Below are 25,676 nucleotides of genomic sequence, written 5' to 3'. Positions count from 1 at the left end.
GGTGGTTATTGTGTTAGCAGTGTTAGTATACAGCAGAGGTCAGTTGACCTTTCTTCCTGTTTGACCCCGGAAGTAGTTTCCCAGAAAGAACCTGGCAGAGTAATGGAGGGATTCCATTCTCAATCCAGTTCCATCTTATCTCATATGTTAGGCCAGACGCAATATCTGTATCTTTGTTTGTTAGCATGATAGCAACTTTGTCAGTGTAGTATTTGACAATAATTTGTTTATAAGAAATTAATAGTTGGTAGTTACAGAAGTTTAGTCCAAATGTTAGTTAGTTATACAATTAGTCTATTCTATTGTTATAAATATGTATATATCTTATGTAATATCTAATGTATAGTACTCAGTTCTATGTACAAAACACACTTTGTCTTTGTTTACAGTTTCACAAATTTGTTCAAGTAAAGCTTCAAAACAGCAAACCGGATTCTCGAGGAATTATTTGAATAAGTGTTTAACTTGCTGGATAACTAGATAGGAGCACGTCTAGCGAGACCAGTACAAGGTATGTTGGGGGGTGAAGGGGTCCATTCTCCGTGGAGGGAACCCAATGGGGGTGCGACCCAGGTTGTTTTTAAGAGGCCAAGAGGGGCACTTACCTCCTGGGCTCATCTGATACTGTACATAGGGTGTGCAGCAACTCTATAAATGAAATAGCTCCCTCCTTATAAGTTCTGTTATCAGTTCGAGCCTGACCACCAACACAGATAGAAACATAGAACATAGAAACAGAAAAATAGGAGCAGGAGCAGGAGTAGGCCATTCGGCCCTTCGAGCCTGCTCTGCCATTCAATATGATCATGGCTGGTCCTCTAATCTCAATACCATATTCCCGCTCTCTCCCCATACCCCTTGATGCCTTTTGTGTCTAGAAAAAATATCTATCTCCTTCTTAAATATATTCAGTGACATGGCCTCCACAGCCTTCTGTGGTAGAGAATTCCACAGGTTTACCACCCTCTGAGTGAAAAAATTTCTCCTCATCTCAGTCCTAAATGTCCTACCCCATATCCTGAGACTGTGACCCCTCGTTCTAGACCCCCCAGCCAGGGGAAACATCCTCCCTGCATCCAGTCTGTCTAGCCCTGTCAGAACTTTATATGTTTCAATGAGATCCCCTCTCATTCATCTAAACTCTAGTGAATACAAGCATAGTCGACCCAATTTCTCCTCCTATGACAGTCCTGTCATCCCAGGTATCAGTCTGGTGAACCTTCGCTGCACTCCCTCTATGGCAAGTATATCCTTTCTTAGGTAAGACGACCAAAACTGCACACAGTACTCCAGGTGTGGTCTCACCAAGGTCCTGTATAACTGTAGTAAGACATCTTTGCTCCTGTACTCAAATCCTCTTGCAATGAAAGCCAACATACCATTTGCCTTCCTAACAGCTTGCTGCACCTACATGTTTGCTTTCAGTGACTGGTGTAACAAGGACACCCAGGTCCCTTTGTACATCAACATTTCCCAACCTATCACCATTTAAATAATACTCTGTGGCGACACGCCACCACTGGACATAATCCGCTCACGGCGGCACAGACAGTCTAAGCAGAAGCCCCCAGCCGGGGGCCCTTTCCTCCAGCAACTTGTTTCCCGCAGGGACAGGCTGCCGGGAGCACTTCCTGTCTGGGAAGTATTTAAGTGGATGTGCGGGCTTTTCTAGTTCCTGTTTGCCATGTGGTCAGAATAAAGCAGTTGTGTTTTCAATAGCTCTGTCTCGACTCCCACGTTTGCCGCGGTATCTCAACACTGGTGACCCCGACGGTCAGGACGAATCCTAAGCTAGCATGGCGGATACAAACGTAGTCACGGTTAAATTACCTGACTTTTGGGAGAACCTCGCCGAAGCCTGGTTCGTTCAAGCCGAGTCCAGATTCCGGCTGAAAGGCATTACAGTCGACGCCACGAAGTACGACTACCTCGTCGCCTCGCTCACCTACGCTACAGTCCCCAAGGTTTGGGCAGCGCTGCAGAATCCACCAACGGAGGGCAAGTACGAGCATCTGAAGGCTGCGCTACTTAAAAAATTTCAAACGTCCTCTTACCAGCGCCACTGCCAACTCCTGGACCTCCCCGGCCTTGGTGACGCTTCACCATCAGACCTGCTTTCCCACATGCTGTCCCTCTCCGACGACAAAAATCCCGGCGCCCTTTTTCGCACGCTTTTCATTCGGCAGCTCCCCGCCAGCATCCGCCCGCTCCTTGTGGAGTCTGACTCCACGGACCTGAATGAGATAGACGAAAAGGCCGACCGGCTGCTCTCTGCACAGGCCGCTCGCAACGTCGCGCCCGACCTCACGGCAACGACCACGCGGTCTTCCCGGGCCGCTAGGCCCGACCGCCCTACCACTCCGGGTCACTGATACTACCACACCCGTTTTGGCGCTAGGGCTCAACACTGCACGCCACCGTGTTCCTTCAAACCCTCCCCCCCGCACCGGCCCCCACGATGGCCGCGGGGCAGAAGGAGCCCCTACTGTACGTCACTGACGACAGAACCAACCGCCGATTTCTGTGCGACACAGGGGCCCAGCACAGCATCACCCCCGCCTCCGCCCTCGAGATCCAACGCGGCACACGGGGTATCACACTGGCTGCAGCCAACGGCTCTGAAATCCGCACATATGGCACCCGCATGGTCACGCTCGACCTCGCGGGCCGCCGCTACCGCTGGGAGTTCCTGACAGCCAAGGTCCTCTGCCCACTCATTGGCGCCGACTTCCTACGCGCCCACGGCCTCCTTGTCGACATTCCGAGGCACCGCCTCGTCGACATCAACACTATGGCCCCCATCCCCGGCGCCTTTACCCCGGCCCGTTCGGCCGGCCCGACGACCTACTGCCTCGCCAGAGCCACGGGCGACTACTCGGCACTCCTAGCTGAGTTTCCCGCCCTCACTAACCCGACCTTTTCGGCCAAAGCCGCCAAGCACGGTGTGGAACACTATATCCCCACCACCGGCCCCCCAGTTTCTGCCCACGCCCGCAGACTCAACCCGGCCAAGCTGGAAATCGCGTGGGCCGAGTTTACCAACATGGAACAACTCGGCATCATCCGCCGCTCCAGCAGCCCTTGGGCCTCGCCCCTCCACATCGCCCCCAAGCCCGGCGGAGGCTGGCGCCCTTGCGGGGACTACCGCCGCCTCAACGACGCCACCACCCCCGATCGATACCCGGTGCCACACATCCAGGACTTCTCGGCCCGACTGGCCGGACGAACCGTCTTTTCCAAAGTCGACCTGGTGCGCGGTTACCACCAAGTCCCCGTACACCCCGCGGACATCCCCAAAACGGCCGTCATCACCCCATTCGGCCTGTTCGAGTTCCTGAGGATGCCCTTCGGCCTCAAGAATGCAGCACAGGCTTTCCAGCGCCTTATGGACTCAGTCCTCCGGGACCTGAACTTCCTATTCGTCTATCTAGACGACATTCTCGTGGCCAGCTCCTCCAAACAGGAACACCTCGAACACCTTCGCATCCTGTTCGGGCGCCTAGCCCAACACGGGCTCATCCTCAGCCCGGCGAAGTGCCAATTCGGCCTAACCGAGATCGATTTTCTCGGTCACCACATCACCCCTGCTGGGGCCGTCCCCCTGCCCAACAAGGTGCAGGCCGTCCAGCAATTCCCCCGCCCCACAACCATCAAGGGCCTCCAGGAGTTCCTCGGGATGGTGAACTTCGACAACAGGTTCATCCCCAGAGCCGCAGCCGTTATGAAGCCCCTATACGACTCCCTCCGAGGAAAATCCGGCAAGATGGACGTAGCCTGGACCACTGACACGGCAGCCACCTTCGACGCCACCAAAAACGCGCTCGCCGACGCCACTCTGCTCGCGCACCCGAGGGCCGATGCCCGGGTCGCGCTCACCACCGACGCCTCCGACCACGCGGTCGGGGCCGTGTTCGAGCAGTGGGTCAATGGCGCGTGGCAGCCACTTGCCTTCTACAGCCGCCAACTGCGCCCCCCGGAGGTCAAATACTCCACTTTCGACCGCGAGCTTCTCGCACTCCACCTGTCGGTCCGCCATTTCAGGTTCCTCCTGGAAGGCCGCCCCTTCACCGCGTATGTGGACCACAAGCCACTCACATACGCGATGGCCAAGCACACCGAACCCTGGTCCGCTAGGCAGCAACGCCAGCTCGCGGCCGTCTCCGAGTTTACTACGGACATTCAGCACGTCTCCGGTAGAGACAACGTGGTCGCCGACTGCCTTTCCCGTCCCGCCGTCTGTGCGAATCACCTCGCGGTCGACTACGCACAACTAGCAGCGGCCCAGCTCACGGACCCAGACCTCCTCTCGGCGGCTACCAGCCTGCCAGGGCTACGCCTAGCCAAGGTCGCGCACGGGCCCGAAGCCACGGCAGTCACGTGCGACGTCTCACTCGGCCAACCCAGGCCGGTCGTCCCTGAGACCTGGCGCCGCCGCGTCTTCGACGCGCTCCATGGGCTCTCTCACCCGGGTTCCCGCGCATCCGTCAAACTCCTCTCCAAGCGCTTCGTCTGGCGCGGCCTTAGCAGAGATGTTCGGACTTGGGCCACCTCCTGCCTCGCCTGCCAACGGGCTAAGGTACAGCTGCACACCAAAGCACCCCTGGGAGACTTCGAGGTACCCAGCCGCTGCTTCGACCACGTACACGTCGACATCGTCGGTCCCCTGCCGCCATCGCAAGGCCAAACTTATCTCCTCACGATGGTCGACCGCTACACACGCTGGCCTGAGGCAGTGCCGCTGACCTCCACCACCACAGCCGACATCGCCAGGGCGTTCGTTAACACCTGGGTTGCAAGGTTCGGCGTACCGGCCGACATAACCTCCGACAGAGGCACCCAGTTCACCTCCGAACTCTGGACGGCCACAGCACGCAACCTCGGGGTGACGCTCCACCGCACCACGGCGTACCACCCGCAGGCCAACGGACTTTGTGAACGCTTCCACAGGTCACTCAAGGCCTCACTCCGTGCCGGCCTGCAGGACAGTACCTGGACTGACCGCCTACCGTGGGTGCTACTCGGCCTACGCACCGCGGTCAAGGAAGACCTCCAGTCCTCGGCAGCGGAGTTAGTCTACGGACAACCGCTGCGCGTCCCAGGCGAATTCCTTCCGGAGCCTACCAAGTCTTGGTCGGCCGAACAGCAGCGGCTCGACTCTTTCTCTTCCGCTCAGCAGTTCGCCCCACTTCCGGTCAACCGACACGGCGAACTCGCACCTCACGTCCCGCCAAATTTACAGCAGGTGCGCTTCGTCTTCGTGCGACACGACGCGCACCGCGGGCCCCTGCGACCCCCGTACGACGGTCCGTACGAGGTACTACAAACCGGGGACAAGGTATTCAAGCTGCGACTCGGCAACAGGGTCGAGACAGTCTCCATCGACCGGCTCAAACCAGCACACACAGAACCAGGGGAACAGGTCCCCGTGGCCCAGCCTCCAGCCAGAGGCCGTCCCCCCGGCAAGCCAGCACAGCCGACGGCGAACCGCCCGACCCAACCAACCAGACCGGCGACCACTCAGAGCCGCTGTGGCAGAACCATTAGACCACCGTCACGACTCGTCCACTCCTATTAAGCGGATTCTGGGGGGAGTTCTGTGGCGACACGCCACCACTGGACATAATCCGCTCACGGCGGCACAGACAGTCTAAGCTGAAGCCCCCAGCCGGGGGCCCTTTCCTCCAGCAACTTGTTTCCCGCAGGGACAGGCTGCTGGGAGCACTTCCTGTCTGGGAAGTATTTAAGTGGATGTGCGGGCTTTTCTAGTTCCTGTTTGCCATGTGGTCAGAATAAAGCAGTTGTGTTCTCAATAGCTCTGTCTCGACTCCCACGTTTGCCGCGGTATCTCAACAACTCTGCCTTTCTGTTTTTCCTACCGAAGTGGATAACTTCACATTTATCCATGTTATACTGCATCTGCCATGTATTTGCCCACTCACTCAACTTGTCTAAATTGCCTTGAAGCCTCTTTGCATCCTCCTCACAACTCACAATCCCTCCTCCTCACAGGTCTACCAGTTTTATGCAGCCAGATCGTTTCAAGCCACGACTGGTGACATTTGTTACATTAGTCACCCTTTAGTGAATCAATGCTTAAAACAAGTGGCAGATGTTTTGTTTGCTGGGGAAACACTTTCATTATTTGCCTTAGGTAAAGGAGGCAGCAGCACGATGGGCCCAGCACTTCCACTAGGCGCAGGACCTCACTGGTAACGAACATGTAGTCATCAGGGTCCCGAACAACAATCCTGTGGAATAAATGAACAGGAACGACTTTCATTCCACGGGAAAATAATAAAGTAAGAAAACCCGGCAACAGCCATGGTCCCTTTATTTTCTGGCATTAAAAGTGTGGAAATTATTTTCTCTCATCACCTTAGGGCTGATAATGTGGTCCCTGCACAGCACCCACCAGGAACAGCATCGTCCACTGCCCACACAAGGGTGAGCTGATCTTAGGCCTCTGCAGCCTATAATAACAGGAAATGGAAGCCCAACGTGCAATTGGGTGCCTGCCATGGCAATATCAGCACCTATGCAAACTTGTAAACCAGTGCAGAAAAAGAATTCTCCTCAGTATAGCTAGCAAAATTGTTGAGGGCAAAATTTGATTAGGCCGGTAAACGGGCGCAGGGATCTCCGATGCAGCACTGGAAACCTGGGTGCAGGAGGTCTACAGGAGGAGACAGATCCTCTACCGTCAGTGCCAACGGCGTTGCCCCCAGGAGCTGGACCCAGTGCCGGAAGAAGTTTAATGGCCTCATTCGAGTGGTCAAGGTCAGTGGATGAACCTTCAAATGCCATATCCCACCAACTGTGCCACTAGCCTCACACACTGCTCAATGCACCACACCCCCATCACTCACCTACCAACAATCTCTACCAAACACGACTCACACCTCACAATCAAAGCTTCACCTCACCCTCACACACTTACCACTGCTGCAAGCCTCACACCCACATCTCACACCTTGCACATAGTTCCAGCTATTCAACCATGACAGGCACATCATTCAAACACATTGCACCACACTCACTGGTGCACTTTCCTTTCTGTTGCAGGCAAAGGTGGCTCATAACAGAAGAGAACAGGAACAAACATCCTCTCTCAGGATGAAAGCATTCGTACTCCCACCCCTGCACTCTGCCATTGCAGTTGCCTGTCAGCCAGCCATCCCAGACTGCTGCCACCCATGCCAAGGTGGTGCAGTCTACACCGGGCCTTCTGGGCCCAGAGCTGCACAAGGTCGTCCTGCCATGCCATCTGCAGTGTCCCCCATGGAAAGTCAGCAGTGTTCCACCAGCCATGCTGCAGCCACTGGGGTAGCACTGCGTAGAAGCACTAGAATTGGCAAAGGAAAAGAAAGAAAGACTTGCATTTATATAGCGCCTTTCATGACTACCGGATGTCTCAAAGCGCTTTACAGTCAATGAAGTACTTTTTGAAATAAAAACAGAAAATGCTGGAAATACTCAGCAGGTCAGGTAACATCTGTGGAGAGAGAAACAGAGTTAACATTTCAGGTCGATGACCCTGTGGAGTCACTGTTGTAATGTGAGAAACATGGCAGCCAATTTGCGCACAGCAAGGTCCCACAAACAGCAATGTGATAATGACCAGATAATCTGTTTTTGTTATGTTGGTTGAGGGAAAAATATTGGCTAGGACACCAGGGATAACTCCTGTACACGTCTTCGAAATAGTGCCATGGGATCTTTTACGTCCACCTGAGAGAGCAGACAGGGCCTCGGTTTAATGTCTCATCCGAAAGACGGCACCTCCGACAGAGCAGCACTCCCTCAGCACTGCTCTGGAGTGTCAGCCTAGCTTTATGTGCTCAAGTCCCTGGAGTGGGACTTAGAACCTTCTGACTCCGAGGCGAGAGTGCTACCAACTGAGCCACAGCTGACAGTTGGAACAGAGAAGACAGACACTAAGGGAATGCGCAAGGGTGATTAGTTGACTTTGTAATGTTATATTGGAATTATTAATTGATAAATTATGTTTGAAATGTTTATTTTGGGGTGACTTTCATTTCAGCCTTGTGCCCAACAAGAATGTTGTGATATAACAACAGAAAATGCTGGAAAAACTCAGCAAGTCAGGCAACATCCGTGGAGAGAAATTTGAGTTGACGTTTCGGGTTTGACCCTTCTTCAAAACTGGAGAGAAAAGGAACTAGATCGAAGGCAGGGCTGCGATCGGACAAAAGAATTAAAGAACCAAAAGAAGTAAAAGAGATTAGAAGCTAGACGAGATGGTAATAGGCTGTGATTAGGTGTAAAGTGTACTGGCAGGGCAAAAGATAGCTGCCAGGTGTGAGAGAGAAACAAAAGGAAAGGGGGGGGGGAAAAGGAAAGGAGTGGAAAAATATGTGAAAATGAAATAGGGGACGAGGTTATGATCTGAAATTGTTGAACTCGATATTGAGACCGGAAGGCTGCAGACTGCCTAATCGGAAGATGAGGTGCTGTTCCTCGAGTTTACGTTGAGCTTCCGTGGAACAGTACAAGAGGCCAAGGACGGTGAGGTCCGAGTGGGAATGGAGCGGTGAATTGAAATGACAGGCGACCGGAAGCTCGGGGTCACCCTTACGGACTGAACGGAGGTGTTCCGCAAAGCGGTCACCCAATCTGCGTTTGGTCTCCCCAATGTAGAGGAGACCGCATCGTGAGCAGCGAATACAGTATACTAGATTGCGAGAAGTACAAGTAAATCGCTGTTTCACCTGGAAGGGGTGTTTGGGGCCCTGGACAGTGGGGAGGGGGGAGGTATAGGGGCAGGTGTTACATCTCCTCCGCTTGCACGGGAAGGTGCCAGGCGAAGGGGAAGGGCTGTTTGGGGTGATAGAGGAGTGGACTAGGGTGTCTCGGAGAGAGCGGTCCCTGCGGAATGCTGAAAGGGGAGGGGAGGGGAAGATACGTTTGGTGGTGGGATCACTTTGGAGGTAGCGGAAATGCCGGAGGATGATCCGTTGAATGTGGAGGCTGGTGGGGTGAAAGGTGAGGACAAGGGGAACCCTATCGTGGTTCCGGGAGGGAGGGGCAGGGGTGAGGGCAGAGGTGCGGGAGATAGAACTGACACGGTCGAGGGCAGTGTCAACCACGGTAGAGGGGAATCCTCGGTTGCGGAAAAAGGAAGACATGTCTGAAGCACTGGTGTGGAAGGTGGCATCGTCGGAGCAGATACGGCGGAGGCGAGAATGTTGTGATGTTCTGTGACGGAGGGATGGTAAGGTGGGGAAGTGTTGAGCAACGGGGATCTGGGGTTTCATTCAGGGGAATTGGAGTCTGATGTTGCGCTCACGGACAGCCCGTCCGGAACAGGGATTTGCAGGCTGTCTCCTACCTTCCTCTTCCTCCTCCTCCTCCTCCTCCTCCTCCTCCTCCTGAGGTGGTTGCAGAAACCGTGGTGGCAAGGGCTGTGCCCTCATGATGGCCAAGTTCTGGAAGATGCAGCAGACCACCATGAATTGGAACACCCGCTCCGGCGAGTACTGGAGAGCTCCTCCTGAGCGGTCAAGGCAATGGAACTGTTGCTACATAACCCCCATGGTCTGCTCGATGAGGTTCCTCATGGCAGCATGGCTGTCATTATAAGAGTGCTGGCCATGAATGATGGGGTTGCAGAGGGGAGTCATCAGCCAGGTGTAGCGAGGATAGCCCTTGTCTCCGAGCAGCCACTCTCGGGTTCAACATGGTGGCTAGAAGATTGCTGGCACAGCGGACTGGTGCAGGATGAAGGCATCATGACTGCTGCCTGGATAGCTGGCATTCACCATCATGATATGCTGTGCGTGGTCACACACCACCTGCACATTAAGAGAGTGGTACCCTTTATCGTTACGGTACATCTCATTGATATGCAGCACCCGCAAAGCCACGTGGGTGCAGTCGTTGGCACCCTGCACCATGGGGAAGCCCGATATCCTGGAAAAGCCACGTGTGTGCTCACACTGCTTCTCTCTGTTCAGAGAGAAGACAATGAAATCCCCTCTCTTAGAGCACAGAGCCACTGTGACCTCCCGGATGAAGCGATGGATGGCGATCTGCGAGATGTTTGCTATGTCACCTGCTCCAGCCTGGAAGGATCTGCTGGTGAAAAAATTCAGGGCCACGGTCACTTTGAGGGTCACTGGCAGCACCATCACTGCCCTGCTCTGAGGCGGCAGGTCTGGTTCCAAGAGGTGTCCGAGTTCTTGACCACTTCCTTGATGAAGCAGAGCCTCCGTATACACTGCTCCTAGCTTAGGTGCCGGTAGGAGAAACGCTCCCTTAGGACCTTAGGTGGGTAAGGCCTCATGCTGTGAGCCCTCCTCCTCCTCCTCCTCCCTCTGCGAGCAGCTTGTCTTTGCTGCCTCTGTTCCATCTCCCTGTCATGCTGCAGCGTGAAGGGGGACTGCAACTAGAGCCCCCAGGACTGGGAACAAGTGGTGTAGTCAGAGGCCTTCCTTTAAGAGCCAGCGCCTTCCCAACATCCAGCAGCACTCACTGCATACTTTCCCAACTTTTTAAATGTCTTACACCGAGGCACTGCTCAAATAAACTGTACAAGACCCAGTACAAAAGCAAAAAGCAGCTTACCTCAAAGTTGCATTGTGTCCCTGTTAGTAGCACTGGTGGGGTGTCTGTCATGCCGTTGAATGCACGTTCAGCTGTGCGTGCTTCGGAGAGGGCATACAGTGGAGCAGTAACATCCAAAATGGCAGGTCATGCGTCAAATCAGCGTTACACTTTGATTGACGTCACAACCTGCCTCATTTGAATTCTTCCACTGCACGCAGGCAATGGCCGTGCTATTGCCCTTCCCAAGATGGCGACCAGCACGGACCACACCGGAAGCGTGGCGAGCGCCAATTTTTTCTTCAAACCGGCCAGAACAGCCGGCGCTAAGCACGGGAATTTTGCGGCCGTTGTTTATTAAACGTTTACCACACCTCCATAGAAACCAACCAGAGGAACTCTTGCCACAGTTGTTTTGGATGTTGCAATACACAGTGAGAAGAGGAAATGATCCTCACTGAAGGCCTGGACAAGACACCGAAATCCACAGGCACAGCAACCATGTACTAATGAGATGAATAAGGCTGTGTATCGTAATTGATTTTTAAATTGATAAAATAATCAGTCCTTCATTTTATTACCAGTTTTGCTCCATTTTGACCTCTTTTGCATATGCATGATGTCATCTAATAGGAGCCTGCAGATGTAAATGAATTATTACCCTGCTTAGGAGCTAGGAGGTTTATTCTAATTGATGTTGAATCATTTGTATATTTTACAAAATCCAGTCAAGTTCAGGCTTAATTAAACAGTGTGGGAAACACACATAGATAAACATTCTGCAGACCCACAGAGCATCACAAACAGCCTCTCACAGATATATGCACATGCAGCCCCGTAATATTCTTGTTTTATTACTGCTTTTACAGAAATAATTGCATTCACAATAAGAAACGCTGTAGTTACATTATCAATTTTCTGCTAAAAACCTTTTTAGTAGACCAGCGAAAACTACATTAATTAAATGTAAGTGCTTTGAGCAATGGTGTGAAATTCAACTGAGCCATTACTATGAATTACACTTATTATTGCTGTAATTATTTTCCCTTGGCTGAACCTGCATTTTCATCCCCTGCTACTAATGTTGAACATATTAGCATGTTCTGAAGTTTGAACTGTACCATATACCAGTACCTACTGGAAAACCACACAAAAAAAACCCCAAAAGCATAGCGTACTGCATTTAAGGAGTTTCATGGTGCCTATTCAATTCAAAGCCTCTTGTGTGCAGCTGGTTTTGTTGTGAAACTGTCAACTGCCTACTTTACTAATACTGATTTACATCCTATGTGGCACTTAGCAAACACTTTCAGTTATCACACACACCCTGGGTCAGAGCACAGCATCGTCCAAAAAGGTCCTGCAAATATAAATGGAATAAAAGGTAGTTGTTGAAAAAAACTATTTATTTTATTATTGCTTTTACAGAAATTATAACGAATTCAAAACAGGAATGATGTCTTCCCAGGTTACTGCTCTCCATTCAGTATAAATGTCAGTGATCTACTAAAATGAACAGCATTACAAATCCCTTCATTTATAACTTTCACAGTCAAATGACAGCAAATACTAAACAAAGGAAATTTGCCATCAACAATATATTATATTTATAATATTTTTCTGGGAATTGTGTAATGTTCACAATACCCTACATAAGCTACAGACACAACCATTGCTAGAAACAACTATTGCCAGAGCTTTCCATATTTATTTGCATTACTGAAAACTACAGTTATCTAAATATTGCACGTCTACAAATTAAACATGGGTTGGTGGCTCTCTCCTCTTCTAACAACATACATCTACAGTGACACAGCCTGTGACCCAGAATCAATTCATCTACTTATACCTGTTTACATAACATTATGGTTAAAATCAAAGGCTATGGATATTATAAACATTGTGTTGATAAAAGTTTTCTTTAGTGATTAATTCCAAACAATAAAAGTCTTTGAGTTAAAATGTATTCAAATATGTATTTTGCTGCACTATAACTGTTTTTATCACCGGAAATGTATTTCCCTGCCCCACAAAGGGTAGAGAAGGAAAATGGAAACACTCCAACACATTGTGAGGAAAAAGGCTTCCAGTGGCAACACAAGAGAAGAAAAAAATAATGGGGAGTTTTCCCCACTATTGGAGAATTTGGGAAGTGTTTTAAAAAAAATTTTCCAGGCTTATAATTTCCTGGCATTAAGGTGATATGGAGAAATACTGGAGAATACATTTAAGAATATAGACCACGATTTCGCCTTCTGAGGCAGGTCTGTTGCGGCCAGGGTTCCGTGGCGGGGTGCAACCCCGCTGCTGGCTCCAGCCCGCTCTGTGAAAAGAATTTTACGTTGATTGGGATGTTAAGCCCGCCCAGCGTGTTTGCCAGCCAATTGAAGGAAGCGGGACTGATGACATCACTTGATCACGCGTCATCAGACGGTTTCCTTAAAGGGACCATGCGCAAATTGATTTTGACAGTTGTGCTGTTAGTGTGCTGCAAACACTGACAATCACTGCACAGAGGTGCACGGCTGCACCAAGGCATGCCCATGACTCCCTTCATATGCTTATGGAGGGAGTCACAGCACGTAGGGAGGTCCTCCTCCCTTCCCATGGGCGGAAGAGACCTCCCCAGGAGACCAACGCAGCCGGGTTGCACATTGCACAGGAGGTCACAAGCAGGGATGTCGTCAGGAGGACCAGGGTGCAGTGCCGTAAACCTTTCAATGATCTCAGTAGATCACGAAACGTTACTGCAAAGCCGCACTCAACCTCATCCTACTGTGCCACTCATCACATCCTCATCACTCTGCCTTCCCTTACCTACTCCTGCACATCCTTACTCACACTAACTTACCTTGCACCTCCACCCATCCCTCTCTCTCTATCTACATTATCACTTCCCCATCTTACTAGCCATCCCTCACACTCACCCTGATCCTAGTCCAATCATACCAACTAACAACACACAAGGGTGGGCACTCGGGTATTTTAGCCAATATTCATGTAACGTTTCTGTTAATGACCTGTCAAACATTGAAATCTTTATTTTCAACACTTTGCGTTCTTGGACAGATTTGTGTGCATCTTTGGAAGTGGTTAGTGAGTTTCAGTTAATGGTGAGATATAACGGTACCCCCTGCAATGGTGATGAGTGTGAAAGGAATGGCTTGGGCATTGTAGGGATGCATTATGGTGTTGGTGTGGGGTGGTGCCAACCTGGCACATCATGTGGCAGCCAGAGTGTACAGCGTCAAGTGAAGTAAATCTGGCCATGGTGAGGCCATCCCTGGCATCCCAGGCAGCAATGTGGTCGGGTGCCGATGCCCTGTGCAGCACCAGCTGATTGTGGAGAAGGTTGGTGTTGTTGTTGGTGCTGCTGGGGTTAGGGCTGATTGTGTTGGGATTCTGAGGACCAAGGTGCGATTTTTTGAAGGGCACCGATGCTGATGGAATAGATGGCAGGTGAGGTTGAGATGACAGAAGCAATGTGTCAATAGTAAGAGAGATTGTTCCAATGAGGTGACACTGGATAGAGAGTTTATTCCAAACACTTGCAACCTGCATAAAGCTCAATGTGTCTCCCAAATGCAGTAAGCAACAGCTTCTAATCTTGGAAAGTGAACACTTATGAAATGGAAGCTTTCAAAGACCATTTGCAGCTGTCAACTTTAGAAATCATCACATGCTGACACATCATCCGACCTCCTTACCTGACGTGATCCCTGAGCAGCGGGGAAGCCGTTGACGAACTCTAAAAATCTAAAGGTAAGTTTAAAATACTACTTAATTGCCTCTTAACAATCCAGCTAATGGTGTAAATTGCCTCCCCTGCTGCTTGGTGTCGGGTCTGTTCAGCGCTGACAGACCCGACATCTGGGTGACTAGCATGGAGGCGGGGTGACAGCGGGTTCCCTACCTACTGTCAAACAAAAACATTTTCCCAGACGACCCACCACCAAACACGCCCCCTGACCCCCAAAAAATTCCAGCCATAAAGGCCGGAATTTTCCCATTGCCAAGCGTGCAGGTTTGGGGGGCGGGTCAGCAGTAAAAATCAGGGAAATTGCTAACGCGTCAGGAACCCACCGTCATCCCACCGCCTCGCGCATTGAACTTGGGCGGCTTTGAAGGCGCGACATGGATCCAATCAGCACAGGCGAGTGTTAGATCCGGGTATCTTAATGTTGTGTCCTTCAATAATCAGACAAAGACTGCAGGGAACGATCAACAGGTGTTTACTGAATGAGGGTTCAAACTGCAACTGACTGTACAGAGCACTACTCAGGGTTTATATACAGATGTGGTCACTGCCGGTACTACAGGATACAGGAGCTGTAAAAAGTAGTTCTCCCCCTTAAAGGTACATACATTACAATTCCTCCCCTTTTAGATTAACAGTACCATAACACTCATTTAACAATTAAATATCAAACTAATTACAATTAACACTTTTAACATGCAACATTAACTGGAAATAGTCTATTTATAAATTCAGTCTTTGGGGAGGCTTCCTGATTCTTTCTGGATAACGCCTTTCCCGAGTGTCTCGCTCTTGGTGTGGAGGCGATTCTAACACCCTGTCATCAGTTGATTCATCAGCTTCCAATGCTATTGTTTCTGAGGTAGATGCGACCTGTACGTCGGGTTCCTCACCAGGTACGTATGGCCGAGACATGGGGTTGACTCGTTCCTGTGACTCTAGGATCTGGTCAGCATGGCATCTCACAATGTTCTCCCCAACATCCACTGTGTACATTAGTGGCCCCTGCCGTGTGCATATCGTTCCTGGTTGCCATTTCTCTGTTCGGTAGTCGCGGGCCAAGACTGGTTGCCCTACATTGAAGCTCCTTGTCGGCTTCTCATTGATGTGCTGGAATTGCTTATTCTCAACATCTCTTCGTACATTTGGTCTGAGCAAATCCAGACGAGATCTCAACCTTCAGCTAAAGAACATCATGGCCGGGGCCTGGTTGGTGACTGCATGTGTCGCTTTTCTGTAGGCTAACAGGAAATTGTCCACCTTATGCTGCAGTGGAATGTCGTCATCGCACATAGCCTTTACTGCTTTTTTAAAGGTTTGTACGAACCTCTCAGCCAATCCATTTGTGGCTGGATGATACGGGGCGGATGTGTAATGCCTTACCCCATTCCTTTTCATAAATCTTCGAAACTCTTCGGACACAAACTGTGGTCCGTTATCAGAGCAAATCTGCTCTGGCAAGCCGTTCCTGGCAAAAATGGTCCGTAGGACTGCAGTAGTTTTCTCCGTGGTGGTGGAGGACATTTTGATCACCTCAGGCCATTTCGAGTGCGCATCCACGGCTATTAAAAACATTGAGTCCATGAATGGACCAGCAAAATCAATATGCACCCGTTGCCATGGAGATGAGGGCCACTCCCATGGGTGTAGAGGGGCATGTGGTGGTGCATTTTGGACCTTCTGGCATCTTGAGCAGCTCTTTGTCAGGTCCTCGATTTGCTGATCGATCCCCGGCCACCACACATAAGCCCTAGCAAGGCTTTTCATTTTCACCCCTCCCAGATGACCTTCGTGAAGCTCATTGAGCACTCTCTCCCTTAACTTGGGTGGAATTACCACTCAGGATCCACACATCAAGGTCCCCTGGCATACTGACAGCTGTTCTCTTCTGGATGAGAATGCTGGCAACAGTGAGTCGCCATGTGCTGGCCATCCCCTCACCATCAAATCATATACCCGAGACAGTGTCGGGTCATTTCGGGTCTCCTTCTCTATACCAGCGTTAGTTACTGGCAAGCATTCAATTATATTCGAATGAAATATTTCGACAGGATCCACTGCTGGTGCTTCCTCCGCAGTAGGCAGTGGCAGGTGTGATAGCCCATCAGCGTTTCCATGCTATTTTGTGCACTTATACTCGATATCATATTGGTGCGCCCCTAGAAAAAGGGACCATCTTTGTAGCCGTTGCGCAGTCATCACCGGAACGCCCTTCTTTGGATTAAAGATGGAGACAAGTGGTTGGTGGTCAGTCAGCAAGGTGAACTTCTGCCCGTGCAGATAGTGATTGAACTTTTTCACTCCCCACACTAGGCTGAGGGCCTCCCTGTCAATCTGGGCGTAGTTACGCTCAGCTGAGGTTAGTGACCGAGACGCAAAGGCTACTGGCCTCTCCGAGCCGTCCGGGAATTTGTGCGACAGCACCGCTCCAATGCCATAGGGTGATGCATCACACGCCAACCAAATTGGTAGTGCTGGGTTGAAATGAGCCAACACCTCTTTCGATGCGATCAATGCTTTGCTCTTCTGGAAAGCTCGTTTACATTCGTCACTCCACTTCCATGGTACCCCCGTTTGCAGTAGGGTGTTCAGTGGGTGTAGTACGGTGGACAAATTCGGCAAGAACTTATGGTAGTAGTTCACCAGCCCGAGGAACGACCTCAGTTGTGACACATTTTCCGGTGCTGGAGCCTCAATCTTTTCAGGGGACTTATGTAACCCCTCTTTATCAATAATGTGGCCACAATACGAGATCTGCTCCTGGAAAAACTCACATTTGTGGCGATTAGCTCGGAGCCCATATTCCTTCAATCTAGTGAACACCTGCTCCAGGTTGGCGAGGTGATCACTGTCACTTTTGCCCGTGACCAGGATGTCGTCCAAATAACACTGGGTCCCTGGAATCCCTTGCAGGACTTGTTCCATTGCCCTTTGCCAAATAGCCGGAGCTGATGCTACCCCGAACACCAGCCGGTTTTATTGGTAGAGACCTTTATGAGTGTTGATCGTGAGGTACTGTTTCGAGGCTTCTTCTACCTCCATTTGCAGGTACGCCTGGGCCAGATCAATCTTAGTGAAGCGTTTCCCTCCAGATAGCGAGGCGAAAATATCATCAATCCGCGGAAGCGGATATTGTACAGTGTGAAGGATTGGGTTCACTGTCACCTTAAAGTCCCCACAGATGCGAACCTTCTTTGGTTTCCCAGGCGTATTACTCAACGACCTCTTCATTACAGGAATGATGGGTGTAGCCCACTCGCTCCAGTCCAATTTGGACAGTACTCCTGAACGTTCCAAACCTTCCAGCTCTGCTTCGACGGCTGGGCGAATCGCATAAGGTACCGGTCTGGCCTTAAAAAACTTTGTGCTTGCATTTTCCTCTATTTTGATCATCGCTGTTATGCCTTTTAGTGTTCCGAGTCCCTGCTGGAACACTTCTTGTGCGTCAGTTAGCATTTTTGACAGTCGTCCAGGTGTGACGTCGTCATCCTTTTTGACATCTACAGTCAGTGCTTGTATGGAATGCCAATCTACCTGTATCTTCCGGATCCATTCACGTCCTAGTAGTGGTGGTCCTCCATCTGGCAATACATATAGGTCCATTTTTGGTGTTTCCTTGCCGTTATATATAACGTTCACCCTTATTTTTCCTTTGGCGTAGACCTTTTGCCCCGTGTACGTCTTCAAGACAATCTTTGTATCTCTCAAGGGTATATGTGAGAATAGCCGCTTGTAGTCCCTTCGGTTTATGACTGTTAGGGCTGATCCTGTGTCCAATTCCATTTTCACTTGGACTCCTGCTAATTTGAGCGTGTCCCAGATAGTTTGGTGATCCTCCGTTTTGATCACATTATGTAGTTTCAGACAACCCAGCTCTTTGCTTCTGGAGTCTGTATCACTCTTCTGTTCGTCTGAACTACTCTCCGTCACCTTATGTACCTTCTTGTACTTCTCCTGTGGAGATTTCTTGCTGCTGGTTTTCTTTCCCGACCTGCAGACTCTTGCTATGTGTCCTACTTTTCCACACTGTCTGCACACTTTGTCCTTGAACCAGCAATCATTATGGTCGTGTGTTGTTCTGCCACAGCGATAGCACTTCACTGTTCCGTATGACATTTCATTTGTGCCATATTCTTGCGGTCTCCGTTGTATCTCTGCAGTGCCTCATGCGGCTGCTTCGTGCGATACTGCCATGCTGAAAGCCTTGTCCAGCGTAAGATCCTTTTCTGATAGAAGCCGTTTCTGGGTTCCTTCACTTTGAAGCCCACACACAAACTTGTCCCTTAAAGTATCTGCTAGTCCCGTTCCAAACTGGCAGTGTTTCGATAGTTTGCGCAGTTCCGTTAAATACTCAGCATTACTTTCATCTTTATGCTGGTTCCTTTTGTGAAACTTAAATCTTTTTGCTATCAGCAGCGGTGTGGGGTTTAAGTGGTCCTGTAGGATTGACACTATGTTTTCAAAATCCTTTTCTACTGGCTTCTCTGGGGTTACTAGGTTTCGTAGTAAGCCATACGTTTTTGCACCCATTGAATTCAACAATACCAGCGCTTTCTTGTCATCTGGCACTTCATTCACCTTGCAGTATACTTCTATGCGTTCGACATATGTCGTCCAATCTTCGACTTCATTGTCGAACGCTGTGATACTGCCACTCTTCGGCATTTTTGGGTGTGGTTAGACTGGCTTAAAATGGCGTCTCCCGCGCTGCTGCCAACGCCGCTCTCGGCGGTCCTCATGGCAATGGCAGCGCCTCGCGTTTTCCTGCACGCCTCTCTCCCCCGTTGACGCTGCTCAGCCCTTGAACACCGGCTGCGCTCTGCTCTCTCTCGCCTCTCTCCCCCGTTGACGCCGCTCAGTCCTGAACACTGGCTGCGTTCTGCTCTCTCTCGTTGACACTGCTCGGCCCTTCAACACCAGCTGCGCCCTGTGCGCTCTGCCCTCTCTCTCTCCCCCATCGATGCTGCTCGGCCTTTTTCTGTGCCGCTCGGTCGGCTCTAGCCGCCGCTGTCCGGGAACGGTCTGCGCAGTACCTGTTGCCAGCCCGTTTCGCTGGACCACCGTGGCTGGAAAGCCAAGCCTGGCTCTTGACAACCTCCCCTGCGATGCCCGTGCTTCTGGACTCGACCTCCTTCCACTGTTCTCCAGGAGCGAATCCCTGGGAGGTGATGCAGAGTTGCAGGGAGGTTCGAATCTTTCTCGTCGCCAATGTTAGATCCGGGTATCTTAATGTTGTGTCCTTCAATAATCAGACAAAGACTGCAGGGAACGATCAACAGGTGTTTACTGAATGAGGGTTCAAACTGCAACTGACTGTACAGAGCACTACTCAGGGTTTATATACAGGTGTGGTCACTGCCGGTACTACAGGATACAGGAGCTGTAAAAAGTAGTTCTCCCCCTTAAAGGTACATACATTACAGCGAGCGACCTCATTGAAGTCATTAACTGCTTGTTGAGAGATCCTTAAGAGGGTTTTTAATGCCAGCTTTTCACTTTTACTGCAGGAGCACGAGATTCATGGAGGTCGGGTGCCTCATCTGTGAAGGGGAGGCAGAAGCTCAGTGGCCATTGGTGAGTTCATTCACTGACAGCTGGGAAAAGCACATAAATACTCCAATGTTACACCTCATTCCTTGCCTCATGGAAAGGCTCTTGCTCACTCCATTTTGTCCACAGATTTAGGTGTCAGCAGTTTGCAGGTAATTTCTGAAACCTCGGCACCCACTCTCACCACATTGATACTCAGTATCACAAGATTGAGGGATTGGCCCTCTGATCTCCACTTTACCTGCCATCTACTACATCAGCGTGGGTGCTGCTTATACTGTCTCACCTTGGTCCTCAGAATCGGACCAAGATGAGCCCCACCACCAGCAGCAGCAGCAGCCACACCAGCCGCCTCCTTCTCAACGACCCGATGCTCCACAGGAGGGGGGGGAGGGGAGGGTGGCACCACGGGGCTACAGTGTGGCAGAGGCAATACCCCCAACAGATGGTATACAGGCAGAGGATGAGCTTCCTCAACATGACTGAGCAGCGGTGCTGCAGGAGGCTCAGGCTATCGCGCCAGGTTGTTGCAGAAATTTGTAGCTTGCTGGAACAAGACCTGCTGCCCAGAGGACCCGGTAGACACTCCTTACTGGTGGCTGTCAAAGTCACCACCGCCCTTAACTTCTTCGCCTCAGGTTTCTTCCAGGAATCTGCAGCAAACATTTGTGGGATCTCGCAGTCGGCTGCCCACAGGTGACCGAAGCCATGTTTGATAAGTCAGCCAATTATATCAATTTTGCCACTGATGAAGCCAGTGTTACTGAGCAGGCGCTCGGCTTTGCGGCTCTGGCTGACTTCACACAAGTGCAGTGTGTCATCGACTGCACACATGTGGCCATGAAGGCACCTCATCATCACCCAGAAGTGTTTGTGAACCACAAAGGCTTTCACTCCCTCAATGTCCAGTTTGTTTGCAACCATAAAAAGATCATCATGCATGTGTGCACCAGATTCCCTGGCAATACTCATGACTCTATCATCTTGTGCCAGTTCACCCTCCCTCAGCTCTTTGCACCTCCAAACAGACTTATCGGCTGGCTGCTTGGAGACAAGGGCTATCCACTGAAGACGTGGCTCATGACCCCCTTGAGGAGACCAAGTACTGAGGCCGAGGAGCATTATAATGAGAGCCGCATGTCCACCAGATGTGTCATAGAGCAATCAATAGGCATGCTGAAGATGCGCTTCAGATGCCTTGACAGATCTGGAGGAGCCCTTCAGTACACATCCAGAATCATCGTTGTTTGCTGCGCGCTGCACAACATAGTGCGGCAGAGAGGATTGGAGCTACAGGAGGAGCAAGGCACAGAGCGCACAGGCTCTTCAGAGGAGGAGAAGAGGAGCAGGTGGCAGACAAGGAGGAGGAGGAGAAGGAACCAGAGGTGGATTCCAGAAGCGGCACACATTGCTGCCCAGGAGGCCCAGGATGGCCTCATCATGGCCAGATTTACCTAACTTGCTCCAATGCAGCCACATGGTTGACACATGCTGCACTCAGTTCCCCCTGGCAACAATACCATAAAGCATCCCTACAATGACCAAGCCAATACGCTCAGCCAAAGCCCCAGTGCTTGAGGTTAAGTAATGTCTTACCATTCACTCCAAGTGACAAAGCCACTTCCAAGGTAGCAGGAAAAAATGGACAAGACCGGAAAGTGTCATAAAAATAACAGAAGCTTAACACTAACATTTGTTCATACACCCATGTACATCTACTTTTGTGTCTTTTTTCTTTTCTGAGTGTTTCTACGAGGTGCAACCCCTGTGGCTTCAGCAGAGGTAGAGGCAGCCTGCTCACTTCCCTGCTGCGACTGAGTAGACACTTTTGGCAGACATCCTCTGGGTTTTGGAGCATGTGATGGCCCCGCCAAAAGTCTGCTCCTCCTGCAACTGTGCAGGGGCAGATTCGACCATCGGGATCTGAGGAAGCATGTGGGGCTCTGACTGAGGGGGCGGCAACAGGGAGAAGTGGGAGCGCTTGAAGAAGAGACCCCACTTCCATGTCCCCTCTCACTATCATCCCTCTCATGGGCCACCCACACTTCCCTGCTAGCAAGGTGCTGGAGAACACCTTGCTGCACCGCAGTGGGACGATGAAGGCCCAAGTCTACATTTATATCCCTCTTAGAGATGAGGTCTATGAGTGCCTGCCATCTGTTGTCCACAGCTAGCATGTGCTCATGTGACTGGCGCATTTGCTGCTCTATGCAGGTGGCCATCCTTTCCACAGATCAGCACATCATCGCCATCGCCTGCGAGATGGTGGTACTCATGTTGGAGATGGACTCCTCCATTCTCTGCATATTTTCAGACATCACGGATTCCAAAGCTGCCAGAGCCTCAAGCAATTGTTGCTTCACCTCCAAGATGACCCTCTTTATCAACGGCCCCCGAGACTCGGCATCTGATGTAGCTCAGCATAGCTTGGATTGTCCTGCGCCCTCCGCCGAGGAGTCTCCACTGCTGTCCCTGACAACATCATCTGCTTTTGCTCACTTATGAAGTGTGAGACACCAGGTGACAACACTATTCTATCTCTCACAAGTCCCACCGAGATGTCCGTATCAACACTGGTGTTGGCTGCGCATGGGTCTGCTGATGGTGCACCCTCAGAGAGTGGAGCTTCCTCTGAGGAGTCATCTTCCTCCTCCAGCTGGACAGTGGGGGGGGGATGCACTTTGTTGTGTATGTACCTTTAAGAGAATAACTGGTCTCAGACTGCAGTACCGGCAGTGACCACCCCTGTATAAAAGGCACTAGTGAGCCTCTGTGTTTTCAGTTTCCATATTGACTTCAATCAGTAAAGACTTGTTTTGTTCAACTCCTGCTGTCCGTGTCTCAATCATTCACGGACATAATACACTTGATGGACCTGTGGGAGAGTAAAGAGATGAATTAGAAGTGTTATAATAAGAATGGATAACGTTACCATTATGCACATGATGAACATTCACTGGCTGCTGACATCAGTCACCGTATGAGTGACTGCTGTATGCCATGTGGCTGTATGAGATTTAATTCTGTCACCAGGTTGCTGGGTTGTCACCCTCCCTCCATCTCCCACCGCCAGCAGCTCGGCAACTCCTGATATCTATAGGGCCCCCCCCACCCCCCCGGCTGGTGACGGTTGTGTGAATACTGGAGGGCCACCTCCAGTTCTCTGCCTCTCCCATGTGTTCTGGGCTCTTTTCTCCTGCAAGAAGCGAAAAAGAGAACTTTGAGTGAGAGTGATGGAATGAGTGTAAGGAATGGATGGGCTACATCTGTTGAGGGTGACTATGAGGGAGTGGGATGACATTGCCAAATGGCCTCCTTCTGTGGTATTACTTGCTATGATTGCATTAGGATGAGGGCAAGTGTGAGGGGTGGTTATTCAGATGGGGATATGAGTATATACATAGAGAGAGATGGGTGGACCTGGAAGGTATGTTGGTGTGAGGAGTGATGTGCAGGAGTAGGTTTGGGAAGGCAGAGTGATGGAGATGTGGTGACAGGCACATCAGGATGAAGGTGAGTGTGGCATTGCACTCACCTTTCCTGACCTCATGAGATCACAGAATCGTTTCCTGCACTGGATTCAGGTCCTCCTCACCTCATCCCTGCTGCTGACCTCCTCTGCTATCTCCAGCCAGGCTCCTTTTATGTCTTTGGAAGGTCTCCTGCGCCTACCTGCAGGGAACAGGACCTCCCCGCATGGTTTCACTGCCTCCACCAGAATATGCAGGGATGCATCAAAGAATTGTGGCGCAGTCCTCAGTCTTTGGCTATCCATCATTGATAGTTTAGAACAGTACGTAGACCTTTGTATTTCAACTTCAACACTCCTCCAGCAACCTTCAAATGAGTTGTGTGCAAGGCTGCTTTAAATATTGGCGCTGGAAACGAGTCATTGATGACATCATCAGACCTGCTCCATTTAATTCGGCCGGGAAACGCGCATGACTGCTTTAAGTGAGGCCATTAAGTTAAAGTCGCCCTGAAGAACGCGCTGAGCAGAACATCGCATTCCCAACACCCGACCCCTGACCCAACTCCAAGGTAAAAATTCCAGCCAAAGTCTTGTCTGTATTCAACTACATAAAGTTATTTGTGTCAAAAGTAATCTGTGACTAATGAAAGACATAATTACCAGGTTGCTTTTCTTTAACAGCTGTGATTATCATAGCAGATTCTTTTGAAATCAGTTGTATTCTACTTCAGTAATTTCCTTTTCCTACGACATGCAGTGACTTGCCCTGAGTTGCCCCACATGGGAGGTATGGGCTTAATGGACCAAAAGGCTCTTTCTCATTCCGTGCTGCCTTTACTCATGTGTATTGATAAATGCATGTTCTTCACTTCCACTTCCACATAAAACAGAAGTGATCAAATTGAAAGATCCCAAAATGTTTCCAGGTTTGGTTAATCTCATAACAGGAAATAACCAGGAAATGCAAATAAATATCATTATTACAAATAGAAGGAAAATGGAATAGCGTTGCTCTAGGCTCTAAAAACATAGATAAAGCTTCTGACACTGGCAGCTTTGCTCAAATGGACACTGTCATAAATCACAACTTTTACAAGAAGTAACTCAGGAAGTACTACTGAACGGCCAGCTGAGGGCGACGTCCGAGGAGTATAAATACTAGGGTGTGGGCCCACCTTGGCCAGAGACAATCTGGAAACAGGAAGCTAGTGACTACTAACTAGACCTCTATGTTGTTACAAGTCAATTAAAGCCTTGCTTTATGTACAACCAAGTGTGCAGTGAGTCTTTATTACGTCAGATATGAAAATCCATTATAATAGAAAGGGACCTCAAAGCCTCTCTGAGTTATTATGCTGAAGTTGACCTTTAAGCACTCCTTTGGAAAAAATTCACCATCACTGTATGAATAGATTGCATCAGCTCTTAATCATATCTCAATTCATACAAGAAATTGCAAATTATTTCTGCAAAGCCAATAGTTATGGCAATATTTTTGTGCTCATATCTACATTTTTGTGGTTCTCTATATTGACTGCAGAAACAGAGACTACTGCAAAAACTATTGCCCAAGCTTGACATTTCACTCCCACATTTGTATGCATTTCTGAATGTACTCATTTCCAAGTTGAAATGATTTCGAGCAGCTGAGTAAAGTCTGACTGACTGAAACCAATTCAGCTGGCATTAAACACTATTACAAGCCATTTCTTTTTAATGTATGCCGTAGATTCATCATTACCTGCAGAACTATGTTTCTATTAAAAATATTTAAGATTTCTTGCCACTGCCATCTTTGTTGCTGTTGGAATAAGGTGACTAAGAAAAGAAATTATGGCAATTGTTCACACTTTGAATAAAAAGACATTTAGGTTTCAGACGAACATCCCTTAAAAGGTCAGTCATCAATTATTTTCCTTCTTTACAAAAATAGCATATTTCAAATGGATGATGGCCCTGCAGCAGTAGCCAGAGCCTCTATGATAGTTTAAGTGGGAGATTCTAAATTAGGATATTTTTGTTGCCAGTTGCAGTTCTAGTGCGCTGTCCCAACAACAACGCAGCATTCGTAACAAAATAGACGAGTTGACGGTACAAATAACTACACATGGGTATGATCTGGTGGCCATTACAGAAACATGGCTGCAAGGTGACCATGACTGGGAACTAAACATCCAGGGGTATTTGACAATTAGGAAGGATAGACAGGAAGAAAAGGGAGGTGGGGTGGCTATGTTAATAAAGGATGGAATCACTGCAATAGTGAGGAATGATATTGGGTCAAAGGATCAGGATAGTGAAACAGTTTGGGTGGAGATAAGGAATAATAAGGGG

This window comes from Somniosus microcephalus, chromosome 8 (genome assembly GCF_052327205.1).
Source record: "Somniosus microcephalus isolate GS21.2 chromosome 8, FLI_Smic_1.0, whole genome shotgun sequence".
Taxonomy (NCBI): Eukaryota; Metazoa; Chordata; class Chondrichthyes; order Squaliformes; family Somniosidae; genus Somniosus; species Somniosus microcephalus.
This window is presented reverse-complemented; position numbering follows the sequence as displayed.